Genomic DNA, 14992 nt, shown 5'->3' with positions numbered 1-14992 from the left:
TAAAGGTGCACTCAGTAGTTGTGTAGCTAGCGTTAGCATTGCTGTTCCTTGCGTGATGATGCCACAAAGTTGTTAGATGCTGCACTGCCATCTATCAACATGGAGCAGCATGAGTTTTTTTTTACGTTTTATGTGATTTTTATATTAAGTATGTTCTATTATATAATTTTCTCTATGCTATTAGTGTATCTACAGAGGCGGCAGCCAATGAGCGTGAGGGTTCTCTCTGACATTTAGTGAAGCATTCCAACATGCTGAAATACATTGAGGGGGCAACTTGCCACATACATAAGTAAAGCACTTTTTTAGCTTTAAAATATTCTAATAAATAGTATTTTTTTCTGAGTATGCAGAGTTTCATGCGGTTGTTTGACAGCGCATTCAGCCAGAGAAGGCTGCTTCTTTAAAGACTACAGCGCTCGCAGTCTCCAGTGCCCCACCGGCGGATATCTTTAAAGAGGAATTAGTTGATTATTTATAAGTTGGCCATTAATACCACTTTAAACAGTTCAAAGGCAGAGACGGCTCCTCCACGCGCTGCCCGCGATTGTTCTGGGCTAAAGGATGTCCTTGTGTTTCTCCATTTGCATGTTCACACAAAACGGAGTCTCTGCGAAGAGGATGGGTGACTAAACAAAACAACAGCAAAAACCGCAGAGCAACATAAAAGTGTGCATCCTGCTTTTTTTCCAGTCTGGCTTTGATGTGGAAATGGAGCTTCTTTACATTGTGAAGTAGAAGAGTGCAGTTTGCTTGGTGGAGGGTTAAGCTCTGCTAATGTTCCTCAGCTTTTCTGCCATCAGAACCTCACGCTGGATGCCTGTAAGATTGCCGTAATGTTCCCTGTGGTTCTTATTAATTTGTTTGTTTACATTTTTGAGCATCTGTTTGGAACTTCATTACGTGTCTGTGATTGGTTTTATTTTTGCTGCTTCTTTTGATTGCCAGACAATCCAGCATGTTGCTGAAATGGAAGCACTTAGCATTTCATTGTGATTTGCACATCTTGGTTTCAAACACTTCATTCAGCCTTTTAATGACTTTGGCAGAGCCACTACAGATCTATAGCTGTTGTCATGTATATGAGTCTTCTTCACGGTTGGTGCACAAAGCTGTGAAGTAAGGATGAGGATAACCAGAAAGTGTCTATAGCTCCTCCTCCAAACCGGCCCATAGGTTTTTGTCTTGATCTCCCATAAGCATGAAGACACAAATATTTTTCTCCTGCAGTTAATATCACAATTTCTATATATTTTTTCTTTTCTTTAAATCTCTCTTTTATAAGTGAATTTTCCATTTGGTGTTTATTTTAAAATGTAATTTGTTCTTGTGATGCAAAGCTGAATTTTCTTCAGTCTTGTCTTCAGTGTTTTCAACATTAATCATAATCAGAAACAAAGTTTGTTCAAAATAGACAAGGCAAACAAACATTCATATCCACAGCCAACATGACAAATCTATTCTGATAACTCCGGTATGTAGAAGTGTGTGTGTGTGTGTGTGTCTGTGTGTGTGTCTCTGTGTGTGTGTGTGTGTGTGTGTGTGTCTCTGGATGTGTGTGTGTGTGTGTGTGTGTCTGTGTGTGTGTCTCTGTGTGTGTGTGTGTGTGTGTGTGTGTCTCTGGATGTGTGTGTGTGTGTGTGTGTGTCTGTGTGTGTGTCTCTGTGTGTGTGTGTGTGTGTGTGTGTGTCTCTGGATGTGTGTGTGTGTGTGTGTGTGTCTGTGTGTGTGTCTCTGTGTGTGTGTGTGTGTGTGTGTGTGTCTCTGGATGTGTGTGTGTGTGTGTGTGTGTCTGTGTGTGTGTCTCTGTGTGTGTGTGTGTGTGTGTGTGTGTCTCTGGATGTGTGTGTGTGTGTGTGTGTGTCTGTGTGTGTGTCTCTGTGTGTGTGTGTGTGTGTGTGTGTGTCTCTGGATGTGTGTGTGTGTGTGTGTGTGTCTGTGTGTGTGTCTCTGTGTGTGTGTGTGTGTGTGTGTGTGTGTGTGAGAGAGAGTGTTTCTGGATGTGGTTGTGTGTGTGTGTGTGTTTCTGGATGTGGTTGTGGAAGCATATAAACAAAGGAACATCTAGAAATGAAAAACAGACATAATAATAGTAAAAACAAATGAATGGTGATGATAATAATAATAAACTAATTTCACCAGAAATGAGGGTTGGAGGATGAGGAAGAGGACTAATAATAATAGTAATAGAAGTAGTAGTAGTAATAATAATAAATAATGTAAGACTGCCTCTGATCCCTCCGTGGTCACGGCATAAGTTAGTCTCCCGCCCCTTATAGGTTTGTATTGTCACAATACTGTAATTGTGCAGGAAAGGAGCCCAGAATGAAGTGGCACAACATTACAGCTGCTCCAGCTTGTTTGTCCATAAGATGTATTTTAAAGACAGCCTGTATGCTTTCTGATGACAAGTAACATTCCCAAATTGTGTGATTGAGCTCTCTTTATGTGGGAGTTGGGAGAGCACATTGTTTGGTCAGCCCAGAAGAGGACTAATAATAATAGTAATAGAAGTAGTAGTAGTAATAATAATAAATAATGTAAGACTGCCTCTGATCCCTCCGTGGTCACGGCATAAGTTAGTCTCCCGCCCCTGCGAGGTTTGTATTGTCACAATACTGTAATTGTGCAGGAAAGGAGCCCAGAATGAAGTGGCACAACATTACAGCTGCTCCAGCAGTTTATCCATAAGATGTATTTTAAAGACAGCCTGTATGCTTTCTGATGACAAGTAACATTCCCAAATTGTGTGATTGAGCTCTCTTTATGTGGGAGTTGGGAGAGCACATTGTTTGGTCAGCCCATTTAAAGAGCCAGTGTCTGTGGCTACGTGAATGGGATTTGTGCAAGCACACTGGGCCAATGTGGGCCCTTTATTAACCCTTGAGTCACTTGCTAATGTCATTGAAGGAGGACCACCTGGTGTGGAGGACACTGTACAGTCAGCTGCTGCTGAAAGCCACTGAATGCCTTGGACCAGGTGCCGGCTTCCACGTCCTGCTTAATTGTTGCCTCGTAATAGTGCGCTTGACTGCACAGAGCGCCTGCAGGCAGGAATTACCAAAAAAAATGGAGAGAAAGATTTGCTAAACCAGAAGTCTATTGACCATTTTTCCCCATCCTCACCTAATTGTTCAAGTTCAGTAATGATACTAATACCAGGGTGTTTATAGTAAATAAGTTGCCTAAGCAAAATTTCTAATTTTCATTTAATGTACTAAAATAATTCAAACTAAACTTGAAATAAAAATGACTGTATAGAAAAACTATATAGATATTTACTGTATACATATTTTTACTACTGTACATAAAAAAACAATAACCAATAAAAAATGACAAAAACATAAAACAAAATTACTAAAACATTAACTATACTTAAAACGAAAACAGTAAATATAAAAAGACAAAATATTCAATTCAAAATATTAATGAAAACCATAAAAGTATCTCAGTGATACTAAAATAACACTGACTAATATCAATGAAGAGTGAAACTTCATGATTCCTGATACTATTTTGATACCTCAGCAAAACTTATATCCACTGAGCATGCTTCTTTAAAGTGAAATAAATAAATATAAAAATAAACAATTCCATGTAGCCTTCAAGCATTTATCAATACATCACAATATTTGCCCAAGTGTTGATTCCAGTAAATGGTCTTTTAGAAACAAAACAACAAATCAAACTGAACAGAAATTCATATTAAGTAAACAGTGTTTGAGGTTTTTCATGTTTTCAAAACAGTATCAAATATTCAAGCTTTCTGAAATTAAAAGTTAAAGGAAAACTATTTCAGCTGTTGTTTTATATTACACAAAGTACAGAAAACTGGTCAACTCCACATATTGGACATTCACACGTTAGGACTGTGCAAAACTACATATTTTTATGGACTATTGATGTGTTGCCTGAATGACTAATGAATTGTAAGAGAGTTGTGTGTAATTAATGTAGGCTGGTTTCAGGTTCACCTGACCCTGATCAGACACATTTCTTAGAGTGCGCTTTCATAGCAAAGACTAGGTTTAACTTGATACACCTTCCTTAACACAGTACTCGTGTCTGGATGGTCAAAAACAGCGCAAGATGTTGCTGGACAATGGATTAAAGGGGTCATATGATGCGATTTCAAGTTTTCCTTTCTCTTTGGAAACCTTAAACCGCATAAACACATTTCATTACACCAAATACACAAAATAATGTTCTTTTTAGCAACATCATATGACCCCTTTAATCAGCATGGACTATCTCTATCACACACACATCACAGTGTTATGGTCTTCATTTTTGGCCATTAAAAAGCTTAAATATGTCATTCATCTTTGACTGTCGTTGGTCAAACTGTATTGGTAACATGTTGCTAATTAACAGGGTGTGGTGAAGACATGAATTGAGCTGATACTCTGTACTGCTGATATTATAGAAAGACTTGTGGTAGTATTTTTCACTGAAACAAGAGGTAGATTTTTGGTCCTTGTCAGATTTTGCAGCATTGATTAGCGCCTTTATTAATTTTTCATGTATTTGTCTGATACCTTACAAGAGGATCACAGATTTTCTCTTCCAATCCATATCCATTCAGAACCGCATGTTTAGCTGATTATTTAGCACCCGACCCATATTCGCGTGTGAATTAATCTCATTGTCTCAGTGAGGAGGGCTTTATAAATGCTGGAGCCTTTTATCACAAAGAGCCCTGTGTCTGATACAGAGCTCTTCAAAGAACCTGTACTGCCCACCTCTGACTTGAGATGCATCTGCCTTGATGGCTCCATCTTATTATAACTTCTTTTAAAAGCGGTGCTGTTGCCAATTGCCTTTTATAGTAGCGGTTTGTTTGCTTGATTATTTCCCTCATTGCACCTCACATTAAAGCCTTAACCAGTGTGTGACTCAAAGAGTAAAAAAAAGCTCTGTCTGATTGGACATCCAACAATCTGAATCTGTTAAATCCTTTATCAGGAAAATGATTACAAAATCATGCAAGATAGAGAAAAAATTGTTTGATCGAATAAAAATTGACTGTTTCTTGTAATGTGTAATGAACAGGCCAATTCATCAGCCTCTATTTATATAATTTATTTAAATATATAATTTATTTACACACACACACACACTCACACACACACACACACATATACAGTGGGTACGAAAGTATTCCTATTTAGAGTGTTTAGGATGGACTGGATCGGCGTCTTTTCTGTGGAAAACTGCTGAGTCACATACAGTCACCTTAATCAACAACTCCCCTGAGATCTATAGCATGAGTGCCACCTGTATCACAGCGCCGGATCTTTCAGTGCGGTGTGCCCTGTTAACCTCTCTACATTCTCACTCTATGCCGACAAGCCCTATCCTTTGACCTGTTGATCGGATCAATACTTTGAGCGCCGTAGGCAGAGGAGCCTTTGTGTGTTACACTCAGGTAGCACAGAGAAACCGTAGACGTTTGATTTAGAGCCGTGGTAAATCTGCGCTCAGACTCGGCCGGCCTGGCAGCTCTATGTGGGAATCTGCATGGGCAGTGATGTCACGCTCGTAATTCTACGTCCCTGCATCTCATCCTGAGATGGATGCTGGAGAGGTGAGATGTGGAGGGTGTGAACGTCCCCCTGGAGGTTCAATTAACCTGTCTTAGCTCCCCTTCCTGTCCCCTCAGCTCTGGGCCCTGGGTTAATTAGCCTCTCGTTAAAGTGGAAGATGCACGCGCGCACACACACTCACATATATCCTTCAGAAGCTAACATTACTGACTGAAAGACAAGAGAGACGCTTTCTGATGCTTCCCCACCCTTGATTGTTGTAGTTTGTCATCTCTCTCTCTCACAGACACACACACGCTAGCTCGCACTGGCGCTGTTGATCAGTAATCATCGTCTCTTTCTGAGAACAAGCTGACTAATGAGACGCCAGGGCCTTGAGCTAATGACAAGCACATCAGCAGCATTTTTTCACTCGTCCCTCCTGAGTTCTCCCTCTCTTTGCCTCCCCCATCCATCCCATAATCACCTCACACCTCCTCTGGGCTTTTCCACCGAGACGTGCTTCGCGCCTCCGTCCAGTACCGTGACAACAGGTCTCCTTGCAGCGGTGCCACAGAAAGCCACCAATCAACACCTGCTATCCCATGGGCACTGGAGCTGACGGTAACTGGCATCAAGTCCATTTGTGAGAAAAGACTATCTCTCTCTCTTTTTATCGGTACATCTCGCGCTGCTAGCTCTTCTCAGATGTGCTTTTCAACACACTTTTTTCCATCGCATAAAAGCCCTCATAAATGGTTCATTAGTTACAGAAGCGATACTTAGCTTCTTTCATTGGCAGAGCATTTAGAGTCTGTTTTGAGTTAACTTTTAGGGCTGAGTGTACTTCTGTAAATACTGCATGTCATGCAAGTCATGCATTTCCGATGGAGAGTAGTACGGGAGCTGCATGTGTATGTGGAATTTTTGTATCCGAGATCTTCAGTTGCGGTGAAACATTTGAACTTTTGCGGCTAGGCCGTATGTAACCGACTGATAGGATGTGATGCAGTCTAATCAAAACTATGAAATGCAAATTTTTTGCTCTACAATGTTATTCTTTAAACACTGTAAAATGGACCGTATTAATTAATTCGTAGTCTGAAAGTTCCGTGCAACTGCCACAAGGGGGTAAAATGCAACAAATGTCAGAGATAGTGAAAGGTGGCTTAAAACCAAAAGTATACTTAAGGTTTTTTTGTTTTGGTTTGTTTTGTTTTGTTTTGTTTGACCTTTTTCACATTTCCGCGTTTCTCAGCAGCGGAAGTCATCATAGTTGGGTAAACTTCTATAGCAGTGATTAGGAGACTACATCAAATATATTTTTTGCATTCCCATTTGCTCAAATAGCAAAAGAAAAACTCCACCCTAGTGTTTTCCTGACATTCAAAAAATGAAAAAATCGAGAGAGACTGATAACGGCAGTCAGAAGAGAGAACGATGCCAAACTTACCGTCACTCCCATAGACGCTGTACTAGAAACTCCCTCGCATTAGCGGTAACTAGTTTTTTGTAATTTGATGCAAAGGTAATATAATACAAAGTATAGTGTGATAAATCTACATACATTTTTTTCAAAAATGAAAATATAAAAAACTTAAGAGAATTTACGATGCTGATGACCGTTGAAACGTGTCATCACAGTCTTGTGAAAAGGGCACACGTTAAGGTTTATGTATAAATAAATGTTGTCATCAGAATAACACGTGTCCAGATTTGTCTTACTCTCTACGCTCAGGTTGCATATGCGCTTCAATTTTTTGCACTAATTAGTTAGGCGGGAAAACTGGCCCAGCCCTTAAATGGATATATAAATAGATGAGACAGAACAACATCAAACTACTAGAGACGGCAACAACAATTGATGCCCATGCTTGCAAGCGTTTGTGTGAGGAGGTTAAGAAATACACGCAACAAAGATTAACATTACTAGTGTGCATGTAAGAATTTGTGTCAAAACTGAAGTATACTTTAAGCTTAAAGGTATAGTTCACCCAAAAATTTAAATTCTCTCATTATTTACTCACCCTCATGTCGCTCCAAACCCGTAAGACCTTCGTTCATCTTCGGAACACAAATTAAGATGTTTTTGGTGAAATCCGAGAGCTTTCTGGCCCTCCATAGACATCAACGCAACTGACACGTTCAAGGCCCAGCAAGGTAGTAAGGCTCAATCATAGGCTCAGTGGTTCAACCGTAATTAAATGAAGCTGCGAGAGTACTTTTTGTGTGCAAAGAAAACAAAAATAACAACTTTATTCCACAATTTCTTCTCTTCTGTGTCAGACTTTGACGCGTGTTCATGACAGTACCATGACCTCTGTGTTCCTCTGCTTGCAAACAAGCCGCAGCACATCCAGGTTCTGCATCAGAACGCCGGCTCCTCGGTCAGCAGCACCACACGCATGTCACATGGACTATTTTAACGATGTCCTTACTACCTTTCTGGGCCTCGAACGTGTCAGTTCCGTTGCTGTCTGTGCAACGTCAGAAAACTCTCAGCACTTTGTGAAACTTGTCAGACTTCCAAAAGAAAATCATGAAGCCCGTTTAGCAGGAGCGTCTTTACAATTATGACTGCGAACACAAAGAAGAATAGTGGGCAAAAACTGAAAGTGAATGATAGGGACTGTCGATCACTAAGAAGGATTATTTCTAAACACAACAGTACTTCTGCAGCAAAGTGTCAGCAGACCTCAACATTCACCTTGAAAACATTTCCTCAAAAACCAACCACAGAGAGCTTCACACACTGAAATCAGTCTAATTACTAGCTGGTTCTTCATACTACCAAACAGAGGGGACAACCTTCTTGCACTCCTCATGGAGCACGATTTCTACAAAATTCTTCAGAAAACACAAGATCAAGCCCCTGTCACTATAACACAATATCAGTCTGTGGTTGTGATACTATGTAATCAAGAGCATAGCTGTGACTGTGGAAATGAGTTGGGCCCTGCCGTCTGTCTGATCTGACTGCTGGTGTCAGCACCTAATTACAGCAAAAGTGCAGCAGAAATGCAGAAAGGCATCTGTATGCAGAACATTCCATTCACAGACGGAGAATGTCATCAGTACACTCGCTCGGACGATATCCCAAAAGCAGCGGGGCCTTTTTTTCTAAACCAGCCAATTATCCTCTTCCCCGGCTAGACAGCAAGGTCAATGTGATTGGTCGAGGTTAATGGCTGGTGCTTGGCTGGAGTGGAGGTTGAGCATGCATGGTCACTCTCCAGTCACTCTATTCTCCATCCTCTCACAAGAGCCCATTCAGAGGCCAAATAAGAGAGGGCCGAGCAGAAACGTGTTGTTAACCTTTGCCGTGTCTTGATAGTGACAGCAGTGAAATGACGTAAATTTGCATTTGCTCTTTAAACTCTAAATGTCTGTCCTTAAAAGTGCCTGTCCATCGTTTATGTCTATAATAGAGGTTAATTAAAATCACATTCTAATAGCAGTGTAACAAGGAAGACCTACAATGCCTATAAAAATATTCATACCCCTTAATTTTTTTTCACACTTTTTTTTTTTTGTCGCAGCCTTATGTTAAACTGCTTTACATAACTTTTTTTCCACATCAATCTACACTCCATAATGACAAAGCAAAAAAACTGATTTGTGACAACTTTGCAAATTTATTAAAATTCAAAAACTGAAAGAAGTACATTGCATAAGTATTCATACCCTTACCTTGTCTATAAGCCACTCTTGCTGTGTGCTTTGGGTCATTGACCTGTTGGAAGGTGAACCTTCTGCCCAGTCTGAGGTTCTGAATGCTCTGCACTGGGTTTTCTTTAAGGCTATCTCTATATTTTGCTGCACCGAGCGTTTCTTCTACTCTGACGAGTCCCTCAGTCCCTGCCGCTAAAAAACAGCCAACAGCATGAGGCTGCTACCAGCACACCTTACTTTTGGGTGGCCACACCACCATAAAGCCCAGATCGGTGGAGCGTTGCAGTGATGTTTGTCCTTCTGTAGGTTTCTCCAATCTCCACATAATCATGGAGCTCAACTAGAGTGACCATCAGGTTCTTGGTCACCAGTCTAACCAAAGCCCTTCTTCTACAGGCAGTTGTTTTGACCTCAGGGCTTGGTTTTTGCTCTGATACGCATTTTCAGCTGTTAGACCTTTTATTGAGATGTGTTTGTGCCTTTCCAAATCATACCCATTCAAATGAATTTGCCAGAGGTTAACTCCACTCAAAGTGTAGTAACATCTACAAGCAATATGAATGCTCCTGAGCTAAATTTCAACTGTCCCAGAATACTTATGCAATGGAATCATTTCAGTTTTTTATTTCTAATAAATTTGCAAGGTTGTTACAAATCTCTTTTTTGCTTTGTCATTATGGTGTATGGAGTGTAGATTGATGTGGGAAAAAAAGTTATTTAAAGCAGTTTAACATAAGGCTGCAACATAAAACGTGAAAAAAAAACAACAACGAAGGGGTATGAATACTTTTTATAGGCACTGTATGCTGAACGTTGAGCACTTGAACGTTGAGTCACGTTTTAGTAAAATATTATACTGTTTGTAGTACAAAGTACCTTTTTTCTTTTCTTATGTTTTGTTTTAGTAATTTCTGTTTTATTCCTTAAATATGGCATAAAACGGAATGTTCTGGATTTAAAGTAATGTTGACTCATCTCTCATTTTGTAAAACCATAAAACAAAACAAAGCAAAAAATAAGTCGTGATTACAGAAGTGCAGTTACAATGAAAGTTTGTGGGCATTCCTATGTTTGTATTTTGTTAATTCTTTTGTACAGAAATAGTTTTAAGTTTTCTTAGTCATCTTATTAATGGTGGGTGAATGAGCAGAATTTTATAGACAGTTGGGTCACTTGGTAGCCTTGTGTGTATTATGTTTGACTTTCAACTTTACATGGTTATGACAGGAGTTGCTTATACACTACTGTTCAGTAGTTTGGGGTCAGTAAGCTTTTTGTGCTTTTGGAAGTAGTCTCTTCTGCTCCTTAAGGCTGCATTTATTTAATCAGAAATACAGTAAAACAGTAATATTGTGAAAGAGTATTACAATTTAAAATAATTGTTTTCAATTTTAATATATTATAAAATGTAATTTATTCCTTGATGACAAAGCAAAGCTGAATTTTCAGCATCATTTCTCCAGTCTTCAGTGTCACATGATCTTTCAGATATCATTCTAATTTGCTGATTTGCTGCTCAAGAAACAATTCTGATTATTGTCAGTGTTGGAAACCGTTGTGCTGCTTCTTATTTTTCTGTAAACAATGATACAATTTTTTTGTTTTTAGGATTCTTTGGTGAATTTAAAGTTCACAAGAAGAATGTATTTGAAATGGAAACCTTTTTTTAACATCATAAATGACTTTGCTTCAGGCTCCTTATGTTTCAATTACAGCCTCCATCTCTGATCAGACCTCGCCTTTCTTCAGCTGATCCAGACACAGCAGTGCAAGACCTCAAGCCTCTGTTTGCTAATTGACCCCTGCGATGCTAATAAAGCACTAAACTTCAACAGCTCTAGCATTACACCTCCTTCTCTTCCTCAGGCCTCTGGGATAGTACTGTATGTCCATCTATGTTCTTTGTCACAAACCTGTTCCATTTTATCAAAAAAAAACTTTAAACTTATACGGTCAGGGGAGACACCATCTTGCTGTTATCAATCGCCAACAAAATATTGAAAACATGTCTCACCAAAAAAATTACAGTGAACAAAAAAACTCAACAAAACATGTTTTGTTGAGAAAATTAGACCTGGGGTCAGATACACAAAATATTAAGAATAAAATTCTTCTTAACCCTCAAATAGTCCTCGTTTAATGTTTACACTTATGGTCTTTGGGGTCAATATGACCCCAAAATTGAAAGAGTAATTGTAAAAAATATATACATTTTTAATCATACAAATAATATATAATTTTTTTTGTTTACTTCTCATCTATACATTAATGCTGTGTTTTGGGAGATATTAAGTACTTTTGTTCCTATTTACCACAGAATTCCGCAACTACACCATTCGCTTGCATGTGAAATATTTAATTTTTATGAAAAAATCACTTAAATGATGATCTAAGTTTAATTTAAGTTGTTTCTGGATATTGATCTAGGTGTTAGGTGTAGAATTCTGCCATCTGTTGGTTAGAGACAAACCTAAAATGATTACAGTTTAAGAAAGAAATGGTTTGACCAGCAGAGGGCCATAGAGAGCCATTCATTTTACTGGATGTGAATTCTTCTTAACTGCTATTTTCTTCTTATTTTCTTTATTTTTAATAAAGTTAAGAATATTTTGTATTCCCAAAAACATTTCTTAAGTATGTTCTTATCTTCATTCTTAAGATTGTTTTAAAAACAATCAAAATGGCTCAAAAAACTGCTTGATCATTGAGGCTGTTTAGGTTTTTGGGGTTTAAAAAAAAAAAGGAGTGAATGGATTTTTATCATTGTAGGGTGGTTGTGTCCACACGCTGCTGTGCAAACACCATGTCAAAGTGAATTTTGAATCCGATGTCCCCTTTAAATGCTCAAAAGTAAGATGTTTAATAATTTATGGAACTGCAACAGACTGCTTCATCTTGAGACAGGCTCTTTGAAAAATAACTATGTAAGGTTAAAAAAAAAACTTTCATTAAAAAACACAACTCTGAATCCAGTCACAACTAAAATAGTGCACACTTATTACGATTGCTTCAGTAATCTGCAGCCAGTGCAAAAAAAAAAAAAAAGAGCTTTTGAGATTTGAGTTGATCAGCGAGTCTTCGGCAAGAACCATCTTACGTTCAGAAGCACCCAAAACCTGTCATTTTCTTCTTTAGGAAAAAAAAATGTTCTTTAGAAAATTACAAACTTATCCTGAAAAAGAAAATTCTTAATGTTCTTAAAAAGATTTTCTTGAAGTGATATCCACACTGCATGTCTATCCCTCACAGCCTTGCTTTCTTTCACATCACCCTGGTGTCTACTCTGACTAAAGCCAATAACAGGACGATTTTGTCATATTTATGATGTAATCTTAACCACGGGTACCTTGCTGTTACCCTGCGTCATTTGCTACTTGCTTATCTCCATGAATGTGTTAATGACAGATTTCTGCGTATTGTCAAACTGAGTCAGCGGCGTTATATCCAGGCTGAGGTGTCCTGGGGGGTGAGGTCTTTTGTTGTGTGTGTGGACAGAGGGGAGGGGTTTCAGGGTGGGTTGTGTTCAGAAGGCGGTCCCAGAGGTCTGGCCCCTGAGCTGACTGCTAATGAGAAGCCATCTGAGGCCCTGTGCACCTTGAACATGGCCACTACTGCCACCTGACCTTGGCTTTGATCTGCCAAAGTGCTTGACCTCTCAATTCCCCACTGGCCACCCCTTACCATCTGGACAATAGCACACATACTCTTCATCTCGCTCTATCACCCTCTCACACACATCAGAAAAATGATCATTTCATGACAGCCAATTTAGTAGGGTTTGGGTGGTGTAAATGAATGGGTGGTGTACTCGTACAATAAAGCATCTGTTTTAGCTCACTTAAAATAATCACTTATGTGTGTAGGACAGGTTGTGCGACAAAACGATCTCTCAATATTTTCTAGGATTTTGTCAATATCATTAATTAGACGGTATTTTGCTGAGTGTATTTTTGTGCTGGAATCTTGGCTGGTTTAGGCTTTTCTGTGCAGTGCTTGGTTCACAGTTTTTTTCCCTTAAATTGATTTTGGGGCATGTTGCCTTTATAATGGCATGTTTTTATAATCTACTTAGATGTATGCATTCTATTTTATGACAAACTCTTACTTTTAAGCAATAACTATGAGTGATTTTAAAAATGAATATTGAAATATGGAATAATAAAAAAATGAAATTATACTTAACACTAAAACTGCCAATATGTGTGTATGATGAGAGTCATTCATTTAACCGATTAATTCAAATGGCTGATTCATTCAGGAACAAAGGAAGAGACTGCTGTCTTTAAGGATGAATCACTGAATTATTGACTCAACCAGTTAGTTCATTCAACCAGCGGATTCATTCAGTAATGCAACACAACAGTTTGTTTTTGACTATTTTTGTTGACAAGAAAAGAAAAAACTGAGTTTAACAATATAACTTACAATTTTAACCTCTAGATTACTGCATAATCAATCACATTTATAATCTTACTGATATTTGGGAAGAAAACAGCATCCTTGCTCGTAATGTTACTTAACTCTATGATATAAATATGAGACAAAAACTCACTTTTCTGGCCCCATATATTGAATTTTGGGATCATTCTAACTGCATTATACTAGGCCACATCATGGAGCAAAACAAAGTAAGCATCATACTTGATAATGTCAGCTTTGTGAAAACAGTAATTACGATATTATTGTAGACGATGCATATCACACAGCACTATGTGATTATTCAGATTCGTACTTGAATCCAAATGTTTCCCTGCGATTTGCAACAATCCTTGTTTGATTTTGTTGTAGTATTATTTACAAAACAGTCGACTGTGTTCTGCTTCCGAGTGTTCTGGTTGAAGACCCAGTTGAATTGATTGTTTTGGACTGTTCCTGAATACTCAATGAGTCGGTGCGCTCCCCTGGGCTTCTGCTCTCGACAGCCTTTAATGCCTCGCTTTTGTCACCTGGTGCACCGTGGGGTGGCTAAGTGGCCTCCAAAAGAGTGGAAAAAGAGCATTATCTGTTAAAACTCCTCTGCAAAATGCTTAGAGGACATATTTGTCCTCCAAAGTGGATTTGCTTCATCTGTTTTTCCCTCTCTGGTGTAACAGCGCTATTGTACTATTAGTTTACACACTTTTTTTCCCCTTTCTCCCATCAACGCACAATCTGACCTGTGCTCGAATGAGGTCATCACATTATTTTACATGGCAGGGGGATGTTAAATTTGCCCTTTTGACACCACATCCCTCTCTCCAGCGCTTTCTAGAACATTCTGTGTAGATGTTCTGGGTGCACGAACCATTTGGGAGTCGTGTTCTTGCGATTAATGCTTTCGGAAATTCCCACTATGCTTCGTTTCCATCTGACTGGAGAGTTTTCCATCGCAGGTGCTGAAAGGGTGACTTAAATTACAGTCACTTTGGGAAATCCCTAAACTTCTTCTCATCGCCAAATTGTGTAGGTTCCCGCTCGTCTGCGTAAAAAACAGAATTGCCCCGTGTTTGTTTTTCTCTGAGCGCTAGCATTCTGGAACGGTGTTATCCAAGCGACCTCTGTCCGTGCAAACATTCAGCATATTTCCTGTATGTTCCGTTCTCCGACGGCGTGCGAAGCCTGCGTCACTGTCCTCTGCTTTATTGAATTAATCCAGCCCACCTCATGCATTCAACAGAACAACCTGTGCCGCAACAATTACAGAAATCTGAGACAGAGATGAGATGCTGGGCAGTGAAGGCAGACAAATCATTAAGTCTGCCAGCAAAAGCAGCTTGATTGCTTTGACTCCTGATGCGTAATTGTCTATGCCTTTT

Source organism: Sinocyclocheilus rhinocerous, unplaced genomic scaffold (assembly GCF_001515625.1).
Source record: "Sinocyclocheilus rhinocerous isolate Xijiao unplaced genomic scaffold, SAMN03320098_v1.1 scaffold3946, whole genome shotgun sequence".
Classification (NCBI taxonomy): domain Eukaryota; kingdom Metazoa; phylum Chordata; class Actinopteri; order Cypriniformes; family Cyprinidae; genus Sinocyclocheilus; species Sinocyclocheilus rhinocerous.
Note: the sequence above shows the minus strand (reverse complement) of the source record.